Source organism: Microcaecilia unicolor, chromosome 6 (assembly GCF_901765095.1).
Source record: "Microcaecilia unicolor chromosome 6, aMicUni1.1, whole genome shotgun sequence".
Taxonomy (NCBI): domain Eukaryota; kingdom Metazoa; phylum Chordata; class Amphibia; order Gymnophiona; family Siphonopidae; genus Microcaecilia; species Microcaecilia unicolor.
The window spans coordinates 40038334-40060118 of NC_044036.1; the positions used below are offsets into that span (position 1 = coordinate 40038334).

Genomic DNA, 21785 nt, shown 5'->3' on the forward strand with positions numbered 1-21785 from the left:
CTTGGTAATTCTAGAAGTAAACTATTTCTGTACCCTAAGTGCAGAATGATAATGCTCGAAATAATTATCTTACAATTCCCTTGTGTTAAATAATCTCTTAAATGTCTAACCGTTCTGAGTTTAGAAAAAAATCACACCAATCATCTTCTGTACATGATATTCCATGGTCGAGGCTGAGTCAAGGATCACACCCAATGATCGAATCTTATCGGCTAGCACGATTTCAGTGTCATATGTACCAAAGTACATGAATCAAGTAATGCAAGCCCTATTATTTTCAGTGGGCCTATTTACTAGCTCTGCACTTAACTCAAATGAACGTATTGTAACATTCATTAACATGTGTTAACTAGTTAACAGACCTTAGTAAAAAGAGCCCTGAATATGAGTCACTTACACAAGTGTGGTACATTCACATGCATGAACTGCCTTCTTTAGAGGTAATTTTATGTATGTGCTTATGGTGATGTTTATTACTAATCTTGCTATACCACCCTTCACAAAAGCAACAGTGGGTTACAACATCAACAGAGGTAAAACTATTAAGGAGGAGCAGAGAATTATAGGATTGCCTGGATAAATGCAGAGACTATATGCCCTTTTTATTTGTAGACTTTATGCTCATTTTCACGTAGTCGTTGGTACCCACATGTACCAAGACAGTTAGCTCCTCCTCAGCACTGTTTAAAATCTTATCTAGGTGATGCATGAGACCCACCACTTTTGCACCAGGCAGGCAAATGACCAAGCAATGCTCATATACACCAGCCACCCAGCTTTCTACATGCCTAATGATCAAATCACCAACTAAAATGGCCATCCTAACCCTTCCCTCCTGAGCAGAAGCCCCTGGAGACACATCTTCATTGTGAGAGGATATTGCATCCTCTAGAGTGCAGGTACAGGATCGCTTTCTGCTTCACCAGGGTGATGCACTCTTTCTAGGTGACCTCCCTCCTCCAGGAAGCATAGGGGCTGCCAGACTGGAGACAGGACTTTTCTACTATGTCTCAATAGGTCTCTTCTATTTACCTTTCTGTCTGCCTCAGCTCTTCAAAGTCTGCTACTCTAGTCTCAAGAGACTGGACTTGCTCTCTGAGAGCTAGAAGCTCTTTGCACCAAGTGCATATATATAACCTCTTGTCAATTGGAAATAATCATACACTTGACTGGCATCCTTCTTGTTGTCTGTATGTTAGTATTAGTGAGTTGTTTAATTAAAACTTGTTAGGTTACACTAGACGAATATAAAGAGCTTTAAGATTATATGGTATATTGTACGCTTTTATTTAGTGTTTGTTTCTCAGCAAGCGCAAAACAATTTAGGACAATCACTTGCAGATGAAAATATTCATTGTGCATTATGTAGAATGTGCTATTTGAATTTTAAAATATTTTTGTTCATTTTGACACACAAGTTATCTGCACATACAATTTGAGTATATTTAGCTTTCTGTGCATGATGAAGTTTCAGGTTGAAAACACTGTTCTTCTGTATCTCAATATGAACCTCGTAAACATTTTGTGTCTCAGAAGTTTTATCAAGTGTAATCCCGACCGCTGCCCCTGGGAGGGGACTGTACTTCAGTCTTAGAGAAGTTCACTTTGCTTGGAGAAAAACTCCTTGGCTGTGTTTAACCTTATACCTATGCCCCCTTATTACACAGGCTGCAAGATGCAAGGCTAAACTTTCAGACATTTATTCCCTGGATAAATAATTTGGATTAAAGAACACAGGAAGAGATACACCATTAGCCAATCATAAATTTATCATAGAAGCTTATTTATTACAAATAAGAAAATAGACATCTAATTGCTGCTTTGTCAATTACAATTCATAAGTAGTACATATCAAAAGAGAAAACAGTCTATTCCTGTGTGATGAACTAGACCAGCTTGGAAGCAACATACTTCTCCTTGCTAGCAAGAATCCTGGTTCTGTAGCAATAAACCACTCCCTTTATACCTTTTTTCTAACTATGTATATGTGACAATTCTCAGTCTGCTGTTTCAGTTGATGGTCCCCTTATTTAAAAACATTTGATTTACTTGTGCCTGCAAAACCAGTCTCATGACCTCCAACCATAAATCTTTGCACAGAACAGTCCTAGGGCTTAACTTCCTTCTTCACCCCTCCCTGTTGCTGTGCTTGCAAGTAGAATATTATGATAAGGTTATACTGAAATACTGTCTGACCTTACCTTGCTGTTTTACAGAGTTGGGCAAACTCTGCTCCACAGAAAAAAGGCAGGCATCTTGAGAGTTACACAGTGGTCCACCATCTTATTGACTACAAAGTTATACACAAGGCTCATACTTAGGTGCACAAGAACAAGAGTGGATGTGTGCTGGCACGCTCCATTCATGGGCTGCAAGTTTTTTGTTCAATAATTTGAATACATTTAGCTTGAATATGTGATAAAGTGTTGCATGATGAAATGCCCATGATGATGAAGTGTCAACAAAACATTTTGACAGCAATATTCTGAACTGTCTGCACTCTCTTAAGGTTAGAAGTCCTAAGTCATGCATCAGCTGAATTACAGAATCAAGCTGACAATAAATCAGGGCATAAAAAAAGAGAATATAATAAAAACAAATATCCAGAAAAGTTTTCAAAGAATATATCTGATGCAGAACAAAAAAAACAAGAAGATTTCACATTTGCAGAAACTTGGGCTTCAGAGGATATATGGATCTGGATCATCCATATTTTAAAAAACCCACTCAATTCGTGTTTGGCAATAATCTCTGGGAGACCCACTAAGTGTACATTATTTCACTGAAAATGATTTTCCAGGTCCATGGTTCTGCCCTCATGCTTCACAATGGTCTTTCTGTCGGGTTCTCTCCTTCATCTTCAGTATCTGACACACTCCGAATCAGTTCCATGCAATCGTTGCCAAGCACTTCAAAATGAGCCTAAAAGATTTCCAACTTTTTACAGACTTGCTCAAATTTATTAGCAGTACCTTTTGCTGTTACCTAATTAGTAATTTAAGCTGCTAAATTTGCTTGGTGAATTGGGCAAGGAGGGACCGAGTCTGTTGATTATTTTGGATTCTGGCTGGTGAGTTTTGTCCCTCTCTTTTTTAAGCAATTTCAAAGCCTCCTTCCAAAATCCATCTGGTAAACATCACCATCAAAACCAGGACCTTCTCTCACACCACTGGGAGTCAGTAATTAGTCGAGAAGGTGGCTCAGTCATGTGGTCAGAATGGCATGAGCCCAGGAGCAAAGGACGCTCACACTCTACCCTTACTCATAGCTTCAAGTGATCTCCTCAATTGGATTACATTTTTATCCTCAGTTAAAAAACAATAATGAGGCTCAAGATTGTCTTCAATGTCTTTGTGTGCTGCAGTCTGTGATTTTTATGTGTATATGTTCCCTCTTTCAGGCCAATTTTAATATATAATAAGACTGTATAAATACAGAGTTGATTTTTAATTGAAATTTATTTGCTTTCACTTGGAGGGGCATAATCGAACGGCGCCAGCCAAACGCTGGCCGGCCATCTTTGGGGCCGACTCTGCGAGGGGACGGAGCCAAGCATATTTTTGAAATACGTTTGGCGCCGGCCAAATCACTCACTGGGTTTTAGAGCAGGATCGCCAGGTGTAGATGAGATGGCCGGCTCCGATTTTCAGCCATAATGGAAACCGTACCCAGCCATCTCAAACACGGCAAAATGCAAGGCATTTGGTCGTGGGAGGAGCCAGCATTTCTAGTGCACTGGTCCCCCTGACATGCCAGGACACCAACCGGGCACCCTAGGGGGCACTTCTAAAAATTTTTAAAAATTACACAATTAGCTTCCAGGTGCATAGCAACCTTCCCTTGGGTGCTGAGCCCCTCAAATCCCACTGGCCACAACTCTACAGCATTACCATAGCCCTAAGGGGTTAACGGGGGCACCTACATGTGGGTACAGTGGGTTTTGGGGTTTTTTGGAGGGCTCACATTTACCACCACGTGTAGCAGGTGAGGGGGGGGGTGGACCTGGGCCCACCTGCCTGAAGTGCACTGCACCCACTACAAACTGCTCCAGGGACCTGCATACTGCTGTCAGGGAGCTGGGTATGACATTTGAGACTGGCATACAGGCTGGCAAAAAATGTTTTTTTGTGTGTGTGTGGGAGGGGTTGGTGACCACTGGGGGAGTAAGGGGAGGTGATCCCCGCTTCCCTCTGGTGGTCGTCAGTTCGGGCACTTTTTTGGGACTTGGTCCTAAAAATAAATGGACCAAGTCTGGCCGGCGAAATGCTCGTTGAGCCGGCCTTTTTTTTTGCCATTATAAGGGGAAGCCAGCCATCTCGTAACCACGCCCCACCCCGCCTTCGCTACCCTACCAACACGCCCCCTTGAAGGTTGGCCGGCGCCGCAGATGATCTTTCTGGATATATATATATATATATATATATAATCACTGCTTCATCCTGGTTAATTTGTATGCCCCTTCTATGGACTCCCCTCAATTCTTTCATGACATTATTACCAACATCATTGCTATGGATAACTCCCAGGTCATAGTGGGAGGTAATTTTAATCAGGTTCAAGATATTCTAGATAGGAAATCCTCCTGCCCTCCCAAATTAACTAAATCTCTAATAAAGATAGCAGATTTAAAAACCTTCCTTGGGGTTTGACCATTGGTGCCTTTTCCACCCCAGAGAAACGGTATTTACATTTTTCTCTCCCTTCACAATAGTTTCTCTCATATTGACTACTTTGATTCCCTGGCTAACTAATACAGACATTCTTTCCAGGTCCTTCTCTGACCACTCTCCCATATCCTTAACTTTGGATAATATCATTAATATTAAAATCAAACCCCCTTGGAAATTAAATTCTATACTCCTTCAAGATGAGGAGTTTGTCAAACCTATGAGAACTAAAATCACATACTTTTTTTTTTTTATTTAAACCCACTTAAAAACACGTGGAGGGGCATAATTGAATGGGGTGCCCAAGTTTTCCTGAGGGCATGCTCGCAGGATGTCCTCATATATATATATAGGTACCTTGACCTCTCAGGGAAGTCAAATATCCCTCCTATCGACATCGGGGGGTTACCAATATTTTAAATTACTAGTCTTTTTATCACCTCCCCAAATTAGTACTCACCAGCCACTCGCAATTTAGAGAGATAAAAGACTAGGAAACCAACGCGTATGAGAAAAGCAATTCTTTTATTACTTACCAAGATACAGATATAAATCAGTATTTTCTCATATGGGAAAGCAGCACTATTACATAGAAATGTAATCTGTGACTGTCTCTTCCAACGTACTGCTCTGGTACAGCTGTTTTTATACCTTTTGTGTTAAGGAATGCTTCACATTACTTCAGCACTTATCTTCCTCAGACATCATTCTGTTCTCATCATCTATTTTCCCTTAAGTTGCTAAATCACATTCTCTTGTTGTTTATACTAGTTTCTTTCCCAAGCCTGCTTGCCCATAAGGGTATCATAATAAATCATAAATTCCTGAGTTTACACAGGCTCATGTTCTTTAATAAATTACAGGCTTCTCAATCTCCGATAGATTCCAGAGTCGTACCGGCTTGTTAGCCTCTGCCCTTTTTGACCTGTGCTGGGGTGCTGACTTGTGCTCATGATTCTACACAACCTGCAATTTCCTTTCTATACACGCTGCTTATTATACTAGCAGTCACTCCTGAAACGTAACTATTCACAATATGTACTGTTAAACAGTTCACACAACTTGCCCATTAACAACTTTACAATGTCTCATCCTATATAATAATTTGCACCTCAGTCCGGATGCCTGGGTTCGTAACACACTTCCCATTGGTCCATCCTGGGGATGACGTCACAGGGCGGACCAATGGTAAGTGAGATGGGAGGGAAGCCAGCACCAGCCACCGGCGGTATGCACAGAATCGCCCCCCCCCCTTTTCACGACGACCTGGGAAGGGAAGCCAGCACCAGTTCCAAGCCCCCCCTACCTCCCTCCCTCCTTCCACTCTCGTCCGAGTTCCACGCCCCCATCCTCCGGAGATCTGCACAGAATCGCCGCCCCCCCCAGTTCATGACGACCTGGGAAGAGAAGCCAGCACCAGTTCCATGCCTCCCTCCCTCCTTCCACTCCCGTCCGAGTTCCACGCCCTCCTTCTCTCTCTGTGACCTCTGAGTGGAAGCAGGACGTTTGCGGCTGGCCCTCCCCTTCGTACGTGCTGGCTGTTATTTAAAACTTTTTACCTGGTGCTCCGCCGGCAACAGTGAAGTCAAGCAGGCAAGGCGCTTCACACTGCCTTCGCTTCTGTTTCAGCTCTGCCTGTGGTCCCGCCCTCATTTCCTGTTTGTGGAAGGATGAGACCAGAGGCAGAGCTGAAACAGAAGCGAAGGCAGTGTAAAGTGCCGTGCCTGCTTGACTTCACTGTTGCCGGCGGAGCACCAGGTAAGTTTTAAATAACAGCTGGCACTTACGAAGGGGAGGGCCAGCTGCACACGTCCTACTTCCACTCGGAGGACAGAGAGGGAGGGAGGCGCGGGGGTGTGGAACTCGGACAGGGGGTGCATGGAACTCGGAGGGCAGGGGAGGAGAGGGAAGGGGGAGAGGTCCAGTCCTGGAACTGGAAGGGGAGGGGTGGGGAGCAGGGTCCTGGAACTTGAAGGGGAGGGGTGCCTGGAACTCAGAGGACAGGGAGGGAGGCAGGTAGGGGGGCACAGAACTCGGAGGGGAGGGGGCTGAACTCGGAGGACAGAGAGAGGGAGGGGGCCCTGGAACCTTGATAGCGCCCGTATCATTTCTGTTGAAAACGGGCCTCTTTTACTAGTTACAAATATACCTTCTCATTTGCTTGAACATCTCTGTAACCTTCTACATAAAATTTCCCAACAATGACTGGGAGATTTTTTCCAACTTCTTCACAATTTTACTTTGTACAATTAAAAACATTATTTTAAATCTTTATCATTGTGGTTTTCTGGGAAACCAGGTCTGCTACAAGCAAGCCTCTGCTTAAAAATCATTAGATAGTCACACTTCATTTATGGAAAAACAAATTAGGAAAAAATAAAATCACATCAACATCCTATTTTCAACAGTGCAAATTAGTGAAAATAAAGTTCTATACTTGTCCTAAGAAAACTAATTAACAGCTTGCATAACAAATAAGATTAGGGCACCAAGTAATCAGTTAGGTGCATCGTTTCCCCATTTACACAAAACAAGGCTCATAAAGGACACAGAAATTGGGTGAAAAGTTTAACATTCCAGCTGTTTAAAATTAACATCTAAATTGTATATATGTTACTTAGAAGCATCCCTCTTGTTGCTGAAACAATGAAGAAAACAAGTAACTCTCCCTAAGTTAGGGGAAAATGCTTTCAAATTCAATCAATATAAAACAATAAATTGAGAAAGTTTATCACTGACATAACAATTCCAAATAGGAAATCAAACAACCTATCTCCTATATGGTGAAAAAGAATGCAATTTAAACAAATTAGGGCAAACTAGGCAATCGCCTAGAAAGGCACTCCTTTTTTCTGGAGCAGCACAAAACATTTTCATTCGAGGTACATAAAAGATCTGAACTTTCTAATCTAAACACTCATCTAGATACACTCCTCCCCCTTGGGGCTACGTCTCTGGAATCTCATGCAGCTGGGGAACATAACACAGATATATATATATATAGTTCTAGCATTGAGATCTAATAACTACACACATTAAATACTTACTAGACAAACATTTCCTTGCACTAGTAACATTAACAAAACAAAATTCTCTGCTGCTATAATTTGCAGATGAGAATAAGTTCCGTCCAGTCTTTTTAGTGCAAGAGTCCATCAGGACTTCGTGAAATCCTGTTGTGATGAACTGCACTGTCAAAATACAGTTGATAAAATGGTCCCTCAGGTTTATCAGGGAGGAATGCAACTCTCTGGAAATAATAAAATTACATCACAAAGTTTAGAGTTCCGTCAGAAATACAAGAGTGTAAAAGTATGCAACATGTAGACTGTGAAGAGTAAGGGGCTGTCCTATCCTGGGTAGGCCACTAGATGGCGATGCTCCCATAGAAATGGGGGAAAATGTCCAGGATGAGTCACTAGAGGGAGCCAGTAGGGGAATGTCCAGGTGGAGGTTGCTAGGACCAAGGAGAGTCCTGGGCTGGAAACAGGTGTAGGTGGTTGTGGGCTGGGTCCTGCCTGGAATTAGGGGGAAGAGCCTAAAGGGGTGGAGAAGCTAATTAACCACCCTATACCTGCCTGTGTGGTGAAAGAGAAGGGTGGAGCTGGAGCCCTGGCAGCTAGAGGAAGAAGATCCCCTTGAAGGTACTGGCTGAACTCTGTGGACTTTTGAATCTCTCTGCTAAAAAGGTGACTGCTGCACTGCTCTCTGAGAAAGAAAAGTAAATGTTTTTGTTTGGCTGTTTGAACTGTGAAAGTTTGAGGAACTGCTTTAAATATTTGAATTGAAGAAGAAATGTTTACGTTAATGAAGAAATAAGCCATGAAGATTATGTTAAACCTTTAGTTATAAGACGCCTGGTGTTGGTGAATATTTGTGGAAGGTGAAGAGGAGGCAGAGAACTCCCCTGTGTTTGAGGCAGAGTCCTGGTGAATTACTGAGAAGTGTAGAGCCCAACCGTGACTGTGTATGAAGGAAGCTAAGCAGGGTCAGCCCTGGGCAGAGCCTGGAAGGGTGACCAGCTCACAAGACATAACAGAAAAAATGCAGGCATGAGCCTTACAGTAAATATCACAGTTAATGTAAAAGCTATCCTTATATGGCGACCTACTACGTAGAATCAGAAGAGTTAATAACAAGCTTTGAAACCAATCTAATCCACTCTGAAAATTAAGCTGGAAAAAGAGAAAAATCCTAACAGGGCAGGCAAAAGGTATATTCTTGGCTGGCCTACACAAGAAAAACAATATATTTTCACATAGACCGGGCAAGAAATACAGTAACATATAGTCCTCTGCAATTTTTCTGAGGAAATTTTGGAAATTGGAGATTGTATTCAATATAAATCACATCCTTAAAGGCAATGCGTTCCTGTACAGGCAGCCAATGCAACTTGAAGCGCAAGGGTACGGTGTGTGCAAAGCGTCGTTCTCTTAGGATGAGTACATGACAATGTATAAGACAACAAAAGTGCCCCTTCAAAATGATATGCCCCCATGCTGTAAAGAAAACAAAAATATTAGTGTAATTTTAAATATAAAATGCAATTAAATCAACAGTAATAGTAACAGCCTAATAATCCCATGAGACTCCAGTGAGAAAAAAATCAAAACGGGGACAAGGTCACTGTCCCAGAGGAAATTCACTGCAGGACACAATTACTAGACAAACGGAGTTCCACAACTCAAAGGAGGTAGCAAAAGACAGTACAGAAAAAACAGTTTATTTCTAAGAAAAAGGCTCGTCAATAGAGTGCAGGATTCTCTTATAATAGTAAAAGTTTAGTGCTCTCAAACAGAAGTGAAGTTTCTGTCACTTAACTCCGCCCCTTTCTTTCCGAGCACTCTACCAAAACCCTCATCCACACCCTTGTCACCTCTCGTTTAGACTACTGCAATCTGCTTCTTGCTGGCCTCCCACTTAGTCACCTCTCCCCTCTCCAGTCGGTTCAAAACTCTGCTGCCCGTCTCATCTTCCGCCAGGGTCGCTTTACTCATACTACCCCTCTCCTCAAGACCCTTCACTGGCTCCCTATCCGTTTTCGCATCCTGTTCAAACTTCTTCTACTAACCTATAAATGTATTCACTCTGCTGCTCCCCAGTATCTCTCCACACTCGTCCTTCCCTACACCCCTTCCCGTGCACTCCGCTCCATGGATAAATCCTTCTTATCTGTTCCCTTCTCCACTACTGCCAACTCCAGACTTCGCGCCTTCTGTCTCGCTGCACCCTACGCCTGGAATAAACTTCCTGAGCCCCTACGTCTTGCCCCATCCTTGGCCACCTTTAAATCTAGACTGAAAACCCACCTCTTTAACATTGCTTTTGACTTGTAACCACTTGTAACCACTCGCCTCCACCTACCCTCCTCTCTTCCTTCCCGTTCACATTAATTGATTTGATTTGCTTACTTTATTTATCTTTTGTCTATTAGATTGTAAGCTCTTTGAGCAGGGACTGTCTTTCTTCTATGTTTGTACAGCGCTGCGTATGCCTTGTAGCGCTATAGAAATGCTAAATAGTAGTAGTAGTAGTAGTAGTAAGTCAAGGCAATTTACAAAAGAATGTTGCTAAATAAACATGCTGTAAACTGCAGCTCACTGTCCCTCTGCAAAACATCACACCTGTAATTCACTTGTGCCAACCCATGGCTGTGAAGGAGAACAACGGAAAAAAAACTTCTCTGCTCTCAATCCAAACAATCCTTGCTGGGAAGCAAGAAAAAGAATGTTCAAAAAGAAAAGACTTTTCTATCCCCAGATCAACTGCAAAAAATAAATGTTTACTACACAAAAAATAGTTCTTTCTTATTCTTACTTATAAATGCTGAAACAATAACAATACTTTACCTATTAACACTGCCTACAACTAAAATAAAATATATCCCCTATTTACATTGCTAAGTGAAGCCTCAAGAAACCTGGACAAATGGTCTCCTTCTCCATTCAGTAAATCCTCCAGGACTCTTTCTAAATTTTTTTATTTATCATTTTATAATTACATTCACATTTATCACGTAAATGTAAGGAAAAACAGAAATTAATATAAGGAAAAAGAAAAAACATTTTCTCACAACAATATATATAATTGTCCACAATTGGGGGATCCAAGATCAGGAAAACAATCTCAAAGAAAATAAGAAAAACACCAAGTGGTTAATCTTACAAATGCATATTTTCTGAGGGAGGAAGGTTAATCGGTAATTGCAGCCGGTACAGTGCTAACTAAAGGAAGTTGCTGCAGAGGGTTCTTCATCTGTTCTTTTAACTCCACAAACTCTTGTAATTTCTTGAGTTCAACAAATAAGTAATAAGGAAATAAAACACAAAGGAATCGCTCTAGGAAGGTCCCACCTAGGGCAATGATTCTTGGCTTAAAAGCCAAGAGTTCACACCTCCTAGTCTGCGATTCCTTTGATATATCAGGAAATATATTTATCTTTGAACCCAAAAAACTATCAGACATGTATCGGAAATACAGTTTCAAAACATTGTTCCTATCTAAATCAAAGGCAAAAGTCACTAGTAGTATAACTCTCTATATAGGGTATTTTAGGAAGATTTATCATTCTCAAGTTATTTTTTCCTTAATTGGTTCTCCAGAAGTTCCACTTTTTTACAAGAAACATGACTGTCCTTCATTACCAGATTAACTGATTTTCGTAGAGAAACCATTTCCGTAATCAAAGTCTCTATTTTTATATCTTGGACTTCCACTTTGTTAGATAAGTATTGATATAATCACATATTTATTCCTGACAATTTTTTGACATCTGAAGAAGAGAATTATTCACTCTGCAGCACTTCCCATAGTGCGTCCATTATGACATTTTTTGGCTTCACCAGGTCCAATTTCTCCACAGAAACCGCTCCAGATATCTTCGGGGGGAAGAGCTCACTCTCCAATCCCCCAGTTGGTTTATTATCCGGAGTCAATGCTGCGCCAGGACGTCCTCGGATCGCGTGAGAATCCTAACCCACTTCGGGCGTTTCCACTGTCGATCTCCATAGCGAAGCGTTACTGTTTCCGGGTCTTGGAGAGGTCATGCCAACAGGGGGACTCAAAGTCACTCCTTCTCCACTGAGATTTGGCAATGAAGCCTTGCTGTTCCCCGAAGCAGGAACCGATATCCCCGACGTTATGACCCCGAATCTCTCCAAAGCTTTAAGCCCTCTCACAATTCTCCAAGGCTCTCAGCAAGGCTATGTGATAACGGGGCAGTAAAGATTCCTCCTTGGACTGTAAGAAAGGGGCGAGCCACCAATATGTAGGTATGCTATATACAGGAGGACAACTCCTAATATATATCTAGAGGTACTTAGCTGACAGAACACTACTAAATAGCATTTATTCTGGACTTGTGTCTAGGGGAAGCGTACCTCTTTGGCCCAATGGCAAGCTAGCTGTGTTGGAAAAAGGAACAGTGTCACAGATGGAATATATATTATTTATTAGGTAAAGAAATATATATATAAATAGTTCTGAAGCAAAATGCCAAGCAAAATACAAAATAACTTGCTATAAAAACAGAATATCACCAAAACATAGAAAATGAAATATGATTATCCTAATGGACTAACCAAATGAGTGATTACACAACCAATCACAATACTGATATCCTAATGATTATTATGAGAACTTACACCACACGTCATATGCAAAATACACAGCTAGCAGCTAAATTCACAGACCATAAGTCATGACGTAAAACCCATCTGTCTCAGACAAAAGCCAAGGACTAATTATCCCCGGGACCATAGGTAGTATATCCTGTTATCTCACCTTGCCTGTCCGTGGCAGACTTCCAATGGTAAAGAAGCGGATTCCTCCTCTGACACTCAAGCTGATGCCTCAGCGAGTCTCTCAGTCTAGGAATAAGTCTGAGATCTGTATTCTCGATGCAGATGACAGTCATTAAGTATTGTTGCTGAGCTAACCTTGTGAGTTTGTTACAAGGTATGCAGTTCACTTGGTGTTTAGGAAAATCAGTCTCTTGCTCTTCCTGAGTCTTCTATCCACCTGCAAGTCTTCTGGGCGTCTCCCTTTTCCTTCTGCTCTTCAGTCCAAACTTTGGCATCCATCGGTCAGATGATACCTGTGGACCAATCACAGATGGTATAATAATGTCCAGCCAGCTTCATGGTCATGAAGCGAGCCTTTGTTGTAGCCATGAACTGTTATCGATGGCATGCAAACCTCCCTGTCTGTTCCCATACTCCTGGAGCCATGTGTGTCTCTCTGCTCTGATCTTCCCTGGAGATAACTGGGCTAGTTTGAAACAAAGAATATGTCCTTAGATGAAGTCATCTTGGAATGCTCAGCAGTAATTTTCCTTTTTGTAACCAAGCTGGATTCTGATGGTTACTGATACATACAGGCCACAAGCTATAAAATCCATATGGTATAGCAATGGATGTATAGGCCAAGACCAGCAAAGGTGAGATCTCAGGTAAATACTCCTACAGATTCCCCCCCTTGGAGATGGAAATTACTACAACGGAGTAAATGCCCTCTCCAACTTAACTAACAATACAACTAGAAAGGTTAGAACCAGGACTCATGGTCAAGACTAGAGAGAAGCTTAAACAGTAAATATCAGCAACTCAAAACTAACACTCGGTAAAAATGAAAACTAGAAGCAAATGCTTCATGCAATCATATAACTATGTTCAAAAGTTAATTCAAAAATGCTAATACAGCAAATTACTGAATACTGGAACAAATAATATGGTGTTAGTAATAATGTCTTAACACATGAAACTACAATCAAAATCAAATCATTATACTACATAATGCATGGCAAAAGCATTAGCAAAAATGAGTACATAATATGATAAAAAAAAAACAAAGATGTTGCATAGTGGAGAGTTACTCATGGTTGACCTCCACAAAATATAGCAAAGTCAATGGTGGTGGACCTTGATGAATGAGGTGTAAATGGACAACTTCTCATACCAAGAAGACAACAGAAACAAAATGGTCCATGTAATGGTGGTGATGATGAAGAAAGTCTTAAAACATAAGAATTGGACACAGTTCAAAAAGAAAGTCAATAAAATGTCCACGAAACACATCCAGAACTTCAATTTCAGAAACAACTAGATCTGACAAGATAAAAAAAAAAAAAAAAAACCCTCCCCCCAACAAGAAGAAAAATTCTTGGAAAAAGAAAAATCCAATAGTCATGAGTAGACAATGGAAATCATGAGGACAAAAAGGAAGAAATGTTCAAAACCACAAATGGATTTGGAAGCAGGAAGTCAGGAACATCTTGAAGAACGACATCAGGTATGGGAACAGGGTCAATCAGTTGGCAACAGCTCCGAATCTTCACGATTGTTTCTGTAGCTGAAAAACATAAGAAGAAGCAGCTATTCTGCTTCATGATTAGATTGGGTCATTTCAACAATGCACGCATCTGGGGCAAAATGACTGGGATGACACGGTCTTAACTGATTGATGTGGACCGATTTAAGGACATCTTCACCTTGAGAATTTTTCTTGAGGCGAATTTGGTAAGCCACAGATGAAGCTTTTTCCACTATAGGGAATGGACCATGCCAACTGGGCAGAAATTTCTTTTCTTTAGCCTTGATTCTGGCAAAATTGAAATAGAATACCTTGTTACCAATTTGGTATTCTTTGGAGGCAGTCCCTTGATCATAGTAGGCTTTTCTACCTCTAGCGCTACTTTCCAAGTTCTTTTGGGCAAAGGCAAATACACTCTGCAAATGTTGATGAAAATGAGTGACATACTCATGAAAGGTAGTAGCACTGGTTAAGTTCACATCATTAGTCCTGTACAGCAAATGAATTGGTAACATCATTTCCCTACCTGTCATCATCTCAAAGGGTGACACTCCTGTAAAATGGTGGGGGTGTGGCACGAATAGCCATGAGGACCAATGGTAACTTCATGTCCCAATCCTTACCTGAAGATGACACGTACTTCTTCAGAATGGTAATGATGGTGTGATTAGCTCTTTCCACTTGTCCCGAGGCCTGTAGGCAATGTGCAATTTACTCTTCACTCCGAGCATTTTCCACATGAATTGGATTACTTATGCAGTAAACTGGGATCCTTGGTCTGAATCCACTCGCATGGGCAGACCCCACCTGCTGAACACATGATTCAGGAGTAAGGTTGTATATAATAGGGGCTGCGGAAGCTATAGGGCCGTAGTATTAACGATTTGGGCAGGGGAAGCAATAGGATTTCTACTACGCTCTTGCTGGGCCCCTAGGAAGGGGGCCGGCACATGATACTTCTAGTGTGTGACCATCCTTTCCAGAGGGCTCTTAGAGTCTAGTGAGGAGATGTATATATCTGAGGTGACATGGGTGCTCTGACATGATGAGGGACTAGGCCAAAGCAAGAGTCAGCATGCTGAATGAAATGCAGCGTTGGGATTCCCCTTTTATCATAACCAACCCAAGGGGCCTAACTATCCCATACCTACCCTTCTGGGGCGGAGAAAAACTTGGAAACATGAGAATTCAACTAAGTCTATGTGTCATACAATAGAATCAACAAATCTGAGTACATATGATTGCAATCAACTAATATATCATTATTACAGAGCCAATCATTAGTCAAATTTTGGTTGTGTAGATATAGTTAAAAACTAGAATTATTATGGAAGAAATATTTCATTGTAGCATTTAAAAAGGGTTAATATTGGCCAAATAATGAATAACTACTGCAGGTTAAACAGCAGTCTTATAATTATGAGCAAGATAATGGCAAAACTCTGGGTGTAATAGATCTAGATCGCATATGAAGGCACTGTTGAGTTATAGCGTTTTTGGAAAATACATAGGAACATAATGTTCTTCTTCCTTTGTTCCAGCAATAAGCTCGGTATCAGCCACAAAGTGTTCATACAGGACACAGTGGTCTGTAGGTTCTCTCTTGCTTAAAGCAGTAGCAATTAACTGTTGTACTAAACTTTTGATATAGGGTGTTATACAGCAACGGAGATGTATAAAAGTTTTCCCTAGCATGGTGAACATTTGTATAACATTAGCAGTGCATAAAACAGCTTGTGATATAAAGGGACAATTCAGTAAAAAGAATAGAATCTTTTGGAAAAGTCCATAATGTGTAGTTTTAAAATGTAAGCAGCTAGAAATCAGGTAATTCAAAGTCACTTAAAATGTCATTGATCTGATAAGTAGACAATTTTGGCATCAGAGGATTTTATAAGTCGGTGTAGGTGGTTCTGGTATTGTGAAACAGCAGTCTGTATACTGTTGAAAGATTCACTCAGTCAGGCAGGGGTTCACATGGAAGATATCATTGTGCATCTAGGAGACTTCTACTGAACGCATCTCATGGTTTCCAGCCAGTTAAACAGTCCATATAATAGTTTAACAGGATAGCTGTTTGTTTTTCTTCGCTTAAATCTGGAATACGTCCTTCTGACATAGGTATCAGGTCAGGAAGTGGTGGCTGAGGGTTTAGGAGGAGTGGCAATCATTGGACTGGTGGGGGTGGCTGGTGTAGTACTTCCGGTGCACCAAGTCTCCAACTTTGAGAGCTTTTGGATAACCAGAGGCAAGGCTATCATTACCCTCCCCTCTTGATGACTGAGAAATCATCACCTGTACAGATAAGTAGCAGGGTGCAATTGATGAAGGGTAGAATAGTTTGAAACTAAGGAACCCAAATTAAACCTAGTTATGCCTGGGGAGCTGAACTAAGGTCATAGTTGTCACATAAGAAAATACTTGACCTAAATGTTGACCTGTAGAGGAAAAGGAAATATATAATAAAGATTACAGTACAGTTAACCGTAACAGAAGAAGAGTTAACCAGTATAGCAGTAGACAGCATATGATATGAAGTAGTAGAAAACTAGGCAGAAGAAACAGTAGAAAAACAATTTCATTAGCATATTTCATCATGGCAAGAGTCCCAAATTGTACAGGAAGAATGTCCTTGAAAGAAAGACGATGTAGACGTAAGAGTGCAAATGCAAAAGTGTCCAGATTAGACAGGAGCAGAAATACAGGCCAAACTGGTGAGTCCACACTGTTGTGTCAGTCAATTGTTCACGTGGGTCATCTGGTATCAGGTGTCAAAACCTCCATTTTGACCCTAAATTCTTGCTTGGGTTATTAGTTTCTTCACCGGTTTTGAGAAAAGGGTTCCTATTGAAGCACCTCCCCTTTATAGCCGGGCTTACCCTCGCAAGAAGTTGGTCTACTCTGGATGCCTTAGACCTCTTTGATGACCTGAAGTAGAACGCAGTCTCATGTTTGGGCCTTGCTAAGCTCAATAGGCTGAGGATATGTGGACATTAGTGCTCAGCAACAGAAAATGAAAAACAGTCAGAAGGGTAGCGATAAAGGGATGGCCCCCCAGTGGGTTTGTGTGTAAACAACTTCAAACAGCTCAAAACAAAAGAAGGTTAAAATGTTATAGCATTTGTTTCACAAAGGCTAGAGCAATACAGAATGTAAATTCTCTTGTTATGAACAAAACTGTTGCAAACAAGGCAGTGAGAATAATGACAAATAATGAAATACATGAAAAATCTAGAACCATAAATCCCCATTCATACAGTATTAAGTATGGCTGAGTCAAGTTTTGTAGCAGACTTCAAAAATTTGAATCAGGAAGTATGAATCTTGCAGCTTTACAGCAGCGGCAGACAGTGCCTGATCCAGGAAGGGTACTTCGTAAAGGGGCAGGTATTGCAGAGTCTCTGACCATTGTGTCTGCAAAGGCATTTATTAAAGAAATGTGATTTGTAAATTCTACTTATAAATGGTGATCTGCCTAAGAAAGCAGCCAGTAGTGGAATGATAAAAAGGCATATACAGAAAAATAGATTATGAAACACGAATCAAACCGTAAACATATACTTATACATCCAATTAGCAGACATAAAGCCTGGAACAGAAATTACATAAAAGCAAAAAATGGGTAAAGGTCAAGTAAGTGAAGCAGGTTTTAGATCATATAAATAAGTCCAAAAATTCTCCTTCCAATAATGCAACCGTAGGTGGCTCTGTTGGGAGACTAGTGTTGCAGCATGCTTCAAAAGGATAAAGAATAGAAGGCAGGACCGAATTGGTGTCTTATAATGGGCAAATCTAGTTGAGGTTAATTTTGGAACAATAAATCTATGATTATTCTAGCCTGAGTAAGGAATATGCCGAAAGGAAGAGGGACCCCAGCTACCCACCGGAGAAAAGAGAGCCGGAGGGTAGGAGGGAAGACCCTAGGGATGCTCAGGTTTTGCCCAAAAGGGACATAAAAATGGGAAACTACAACTCCCAGAAGGCCACAGGAGAGCTCCGGGGGAGGAGAAGTAGGGTGCAGAACCAAGGAGCTCCAGAAGAGGGCCGCCAGGGAAAAGGAAAAGCTGATTCTCCCACCTGGTGGAGGAGGTGGTGGAACCGGTGGCAGGAGAAGGAAAAGCAGCCTAGCAGAGTTAATGAAGAAAAGTGTAATCAGCTGGAAAAGGGGTGGGGGGAGGAGAAAATGGACTGGGCTCCTGAAGGAGAGAGGGAGAAGGAACCAGAGGCGATGGAGCAAGAGGAGGCTGAGCTGGTCTTAGACGAACCCATGGAGCTCTTGGCTATGGCTCAGCCAGCACTGGAGGTATAGGGGGGAAGGCCTGGGTCAAAGCGGGAGGAGGTCAGGAGAATAGAGACTGACCCAGAGGGTGGGACCCAAGGCTTTGAGCCCGCGCAAAGCCTAGCTCTATTGAACTGTGCTGAGAGAAGCCTGGCTGTAAATGGACTGTGTTTGAAACAGCCTAGCTCCATTGAACTGTGCTGAGAGAAGCCGGGCTGTAATTGGACTGTGTTAGAAACAGCCTGACTTTATTGAACTGTGCTGAGAGAACCCTGGCTGTAATTGGACTGTGTTTAAAACAGCCGAGGAGCGGTGGAAGAAAAGGGGGTTGGGTTGCAAATCCCAAAAACAAGCCCAAGAAAGAAGAAGAAACACATAAAGAGGAAAACAGAGAGCTCGGTGCTGGTGGTGAGGAGGCTTCACGGACTTAGCCAGTAGGAGCCTTGTTTACACCTGTTAAAAAAAAAAGAGTATACTAGAAAGAGGCTACCATATACATTTCATTATTCAAACATTTCAACATAACTCTGCACCTTCTTCGACATTCTCTCACCATCTCGACATGCAGTAAACTCTCTAAACACTCTGTCATGTGACTTTCCAACAATATGCACTTGTAAAAGCTACATCCAAATTACACATGAACAGCTAAAAAACATTTAAACATCTCTGGAACTTTCCATATCAAATTACCCTTTCTGTAACCGTTCACAAAATATACTCAAAAAGAATGGGAATTTGTCAAACATCCATTTTGCTGAAAATCTGTATTATGGTAGCCCCCTCTGGTGGCTAAAATAAGGAGTAAAACAGTTCTCAAATTCAGAAAATAAAAAATAAAAAAACAAAGTTAAAGAGACGAGGTACTGAGAAGCACAAAAAGTGTCAGGGAAAGCACATACTGTGCTTACCAGTTTGCATAACAAGTTATGGCAAGCTTTGAACCCAATTTAATAACAATTAGCTGTAATTAAAAATTTCAAATCGTAATGAAGTAAATAAGTCTGCATCCTTGGTTGATCTTTACAATATATAGATCAAGCAAGAAAGAATCTATAATTTGGAAATTAAAAATTGTAGTGCATTTTAAATATACCTCCGTCCTGTGAATCAGCGAGCTGTGAAACAGAAAGCAGTTAGGAGCCATAAAACTTAAGATAAACATGACATAATTTATGGGCAGACGAATCTACACTGGCTAAAGTAAAGTACAGTCTATGTCAAGGGAAAGAAACCTTTAATTTCTCCTGTAGCAGAAAAAGAAGATAAAGCTGTCATTAATCAAAAGAGACTTGGACAGAAAGCAGTGAACGGTGAGAAATTATTATTCAGATTGTTTCTAATAAAAAAGAAATCCTTCATTTCAGTAAAAGAAAAAATGACGTCAGAAAAAAAGGACAGTCTACACATTATCAGGCACTTTTTCAAAACAAAGTCATAATTAAATGTGACAAGATGTTAAACTGCTCACAGATATGTTTTAAGTAAAAGTAGAAAAGAAACAAAATCATTACCGTGCTGCAAGCAGGGTGTTAAAAATCAAAAGTGAGAAATAATGAGTTTTATGTTGTCAACAGTATTGCTTATCTTTAGAGGTTTAAAGGAAGCAGTGCTGTGCTACAGACAAAATGTTATCTGAAAATTCATTAGAGACGGGATGAACAGCATTCAATACTGGGCATATTTTCTAAAATAGGTATGGTGTTATATACAAATATATATGATGAATTACCAAAATGGTTTCTTAGAACCAGAAGTACTTCTTGTGTGCATAGCTATTCCAGGGGCAACAAAAAATCATTCAAAGTCTCCATCGGAATTAAACTGCAGCTGAAACCCCGATGGAGTGCATTGAAATAGCTTTTTCCCTTTTTTTTTTCCCCTTTAAGAAAGCTCAATATACTTCCTTATATTCCACTGGTATAGCTAGGTCAATTAGCAAAAGATCATGAGTAAAGATTATTTACCCTAGCATATCTCGAAGAATACACATCAATTCCATGACCATGAAACAAATTATTTTTCATAATTAAGAGAAAAGGCTCCTTGCAGGGAATTGTCTTTAGTTACAGTTTTGTTAATGATTCAAAAAGCAGGAAAAAAGAAGCACAGTAAACAGCCAGACAAAAAGAAAGATGCAAACAGATTTTTAAAATTTTTGTCCTGTGAAATAAGAGATAAATCGACAAAACAAAAAGCAAACTATGGTTAGCTACCAAAATGGTGTCTCACAACTAGAATAGGAAAAAAAAATAGCAGTCCTATATCCAGGCAACCAGCCAACAATTTTGAAGCTTGCTGTAATCTACGGAGCAAGGACAGTTTTCCCTTTCTAACAGTTCTGCTTCCTTTTGAAATGAAAAGTAACGGCGTTAGACAACACCATGTTAGCACAAGATTTGGAAAAAACAGACATGGATAATACATTAATCAAAGATATTGCAGCAGCTAACCACTATTTAGAGTTAAGTCAGGAGAGACTATTAAAAATAAAATATTAGAACAAAAAGTAGGAACAAATTAAAAAGTTGAGTACTCAAATTCTGCTCAGGAAATATTCAGCAACAGGAAATCCTCCAGTATTCCCATAAAAACTGATTTACAATGCATAGTTTTTTTTTTTCTCCTGAAAATTTAGACCTATGCTAGCAAAAATTTCTCTAGCAAGGAAGCATAGCAAACAAAGACAAAGATATAAACATTGCATTTATATCTTTGTGAAATAAGGGACAGATAGAGTGGGTAAAGGTGATCAATCTTTATCCACCCAACACACAAATACTGACATTGAAAGTAACTCACTAAAGAATCTGGAGAGATTTTTTTTTATTGTTTTAACACACAGTGTCAGCTGCTGCATATAACGGACAATTCATTTGTATTTGGGATAACTCCTATTCTTCAATCTAATAGTTAAAGCATTGTTCCCCACAACATTACAGTTGAGCAGAGTGACCATAGGGTCCTTATAATCTGCTCTGGTACGGACCATGCCTATTTACTGAGAACGGCGTGGTCAGGGAACAATTGCTGGACAGGGGGATTATTACGCCGGGCATGCCTATGAATGGACTGTGGATTTTGGCGGCATTCGGCAGCAAAATGACCTAGCCGATGGCAGCGCCAACACTCAATATGTGCGCGGCGATTTGGGCTGGCAACTTCTGGTTGCCGCAAAACACTGGGAGCCTGGTCTATTTTGTCAAGGGTAGTCATAGCGTCAACTTGTGACTGACCTGGATAAGCATTGCCCGAAGGGATGGGGAATAACAGGGCGTTCACTGGTATAGAGGGCTGGGTTAGAAGTTTGTTGGGGAACCATGAATCATATGGAGGCAGAGCCCCCTCACATGGAGATGGAGTTGTAGGAGCGGCTACATCCAAAGTTGGATGCACCTGATTTTGGGAAGTGAGCAGAGATTTCGGATTACCTTCCTGCTCCTTAATAAGGAAAAATTCATCTATCACATTAAGGTGTATATCAAAAGCAAAAAACTCTAGTACAGTCTCTAGGGGCGTGGCCATGGTCA

The 21785-nt window shown here is 40.8% G+C and overlaps 2 long non-coding RNA genes across 2 annotated transcripts in view; one reads left to right on the forward strand and one right to left on the reverse strand.

Annotated features, from left to right (window-relative positions):
• Positions 1–3921: 3921 nt before the first annotated feature.
• On the forward strand, positions 3922–17811 carry LOC115471744. The gene is made up of 3 exons (XR_003942409.1): positions 3922–3933; positions 11186–11191; positions 15051–17811. It is a non-coding gene; the product is annotated as an uncharacterized LOC115471744 (long non-coding RNA).
• Positions 12421–21785, reverse strand: part of LOC115471743 — a 29044-nt gene continuing 19679 nt past the window's right edge. Inside the window, exon 3 of the long non-coding RNA XR_003942408.1 lies at positions 12421–14015. This is a non-coding gene — a long non-coding RNA (uncharacterized LOC115471743). The remainder of the gene's footprint in view (positions 14016–21785) is intronic.